We start from the raw sequence: 3,225 nt of genomic DNA on the forward strand, positions 1-3,225 counted from the left end.
GAATCAAGACATTGTGGAAGATACAGAAGTATTTCAACAGCTGTTTTTGGCTCCGTGGCCCCAAAACTCGCCCTGCAGCCTGGAAATCAACTCCACCGAGGCAGCGGACTCGGCTCTGTATTTCTGTGCCAGCAGCCAGTCCACAGTGCTGCGCGTCAGCTCTTCTTAGAGCACAAACTCACCGTGGACCCAGCTCAGGAAATCAGTGGTGTCGTAGGAGGGTAGGAACTAACAGAAATCCACCTTGAAAGAGCATAAAGCAGAAGGAAAAAACTGTAAATGGCCACACAGGATGAGCAGAAGGGGAAGTGGAAAACAGCTGGTGGGAACAAAAATCCAAGGGTGGGAAAGAAAGCTGTAAGGGGACTCAGATTCCCTAGTTTGCAGGGTATCTGGCAAAAGAGACACAGGATGTGACCTTCCTGGGTTCCTAACAATCTTTATTAAGACGTGTAATTTTGAGCTTTTCACTTGGCAAAACTGTGCCTTCAGAAATAATCAGCAGAGGCACCCTGATCACCTTGCTCAGCACATTCATTGATCCAGACCCAGGGACTCCTTAGGGGTTCATGGCTGCTTCTCTCCGCTGTCCCTGCCAGAGGAGCTGAGCAAGAATCTCAGCAACTCCCTAGGTCCTGAATACTATGATTACACAAGCTTTAAAAGCAACAACTCTGCAATAAAATGCACCCAATTTGAGTATATGTTTCAATACTTTTTGACGAGATTTTGCACCTGTATCGATAGATGGCATGACAATCAAGACACAGAATACTTCTCCCTCCCCTAAAAGTCCCTCCTTGCTATTTTACTGAGGTCTTTTTAAGTTCTTCAAGCTTGGCTTCTTAGTTTTTAATCATACGATCATAGCATCCAATCCCATTATTTCATGGCAAATAGATGAGGAGAAATTGGAAACAATGAAAGGTTTTATTTTCTTGGGCTCCCAAATCACTGCAGATGGTGACTGCAGGCATGAAATTAAAAGATGTTTGCTCCTTGAAAGCAAAGCTATGACAAACCTATAGCATATTAAAAAGCAGAGACATTGCTGATAAAGGTCTGTCCAGTCAAAACTATGGTTTTTCCAGTAGTCATGTGTGGATGTGAGAGTTGGACCATAAATGAAGCTGAGAACCAAAGAATTGATGCTTCTGAATTGTGGTGTTGGAGAAGACTCTTGTGGTGCTGGAGAGCCTCTTGGACTGCAAGGAGATGAAACCAGTCAATCCTAGAGGAAATCAGTTCTGAATATTCATTGGAAGGACTGATGCTGAAGCTAAAGCTCCAATACTTTGATCACCTGATATGAAGCCCTGACTCATTGGAAAGGACCCTGTTCCTGGGAAAGATTGAAGGCAGGAGAAGTGGGTGACAGAGTATGAGATGGTTGGATGGAATCACCAAGTCGATGGCAAGCTTTGGGAGTTGGTGACGGACAGTGATGCCTGGTGTGCTACAGTCCATGGGATCACAAAATGTTGGACACGACTGAGTGACTGAACTGAACTAAACTGAAAAATCATACAAATGCAAACTAAAACTAGAGTGATATGCTATTTTATCCTAATAGACTAGCAAAGGTTAACGAACATTCAGTGCCAGGACTTCCATGGAGGTCTAGTGGTTCAGATGCTGGGCTTCCCTGCAGAGGGCGCTGGTTCTAGCCCTGTTCAGGGTACTAGTAAACCACATGCCACCTGGCACAGCCAGCAATTTTAAAACTGAGAAAGAATAGTACCAATTGAATTTTAGATGTGCAACCCGAGAAAACACACAACAGTTGCTGGGATTATTTATTTGGCCTAATTTGGAAAGCATTTTGTCTTAGTCTGTAAAGTTCACGTGGTGACCCTAAGGCTCAATTTTTATATATGCAGGCATAGGGAAACATTATACCCTGGTATGTAAAGAAAGGTATAAGAATGCAGTCCTGTTTGTACTAGCACCAAAATCTAGAGGAGAAAACTAGTGGACATTAACTCAGAATGGATAATAAATTCTGACAAACTATTAATAATAAATAGAACCTTATATATTAGTGATGGGTTAGCAGGTAAAGAATCCGCCTGCTTTGCAGGAGACACAGGATATTCAGGCTAGAATCCTGGGTCGGGAAGATCCCCAGGAGGAGGACATGGCAACCCACTCCAGGATTCTTGCCTGAAAAATGCCAGGGACAGAGGAACCTGGTGGGCTACAGTCCATGGGGTCACAAAGAGTCAGACATGACTGAGGGAATGAGCAGGGATGCACACATTAGCAAAAGTGAATTATATGAAATTATCTGCAAAAACAATAATAATAAAGTATTATCATTTAAATTATTATATGAAATAATAATAAATTATTATCACAGATATAATGCTGAATAATAGAGTCCCTTGGACTGCAAGGAGATCCAACCAGTCCATTCTGAAGGAGATCAGCCCTGGGATTTCTTTGGAAGAAATGTTGCTAAAGCTGAAACTCCAGTACTTTGACCATCTCATGCGAAGAGTTGACTCATTGGAAAACACTCTGATGCTGTGGAAGGGATTGGGGGCAGGAGGAGAAGGGGACGACAGAGGATGAGATGGCTGGATGGCATCACTGACTCAATGGACATGAGTCTGAGTGAACTCTTAGAGTTGGTGATGGACAGGGAGGCCTGGCGGGCTGCGATTCATGGGGTCATGAAGAGTTGGACACGACTGAGCGACTGAACTGAACTGAATGCTGAATTTAAAAATAACACAGAAGAAAGTATAAACAGAATAAACCCCTTAGATAAATTTCAAAGACATAAAATACTGATTCGTATGTAACTTACAGATTCTTACACAAATCTAAAACTGAAAATGGAACGAAAGTGAGTAAACACTGGAACTTTGGGATTATGTTTACCCAGACCTGGTAGGGAAAGAATGATAAAATCTGGAAAAATAACACAGGGACTTAAAAATTCTCAGAGAAAATCTGTCTCCTAAGCTAACAGTTTCAGGCTATATGACTCATTTTATTATTTCTCTAGATGCTTTATATATCCATCACAAATACTTCTTTTGTATTGTTCAAAATTTGGCTTGTTCAACTCCTACAGCTCAACTCCAGAAAAATAAATGACCCAATCAAAAAATGGGCCAAAGAACTACACATTTCTCCAAAGAAGACATACAGATGGCTAACAAACACATGAAAAGATGCTCAACATCACTCATTATCAGAGAAATGCAAATCAAAACC

This window comes from Bison bison, unplaced genomic scaffold, assembly GCF_000754665.1.
Source record: "Bison bison bison isolate TAMUID 2011002044 unplaced genomic scaffold, Bison_UMD1.0 scf7180017864352, whole genome shotgun sequence".
Lineage (NCBI taxonomy): Eukaryota > Metazoa > Chordata > Mammalia > Artiodactyla > Bovidae > Bison > Bison bison.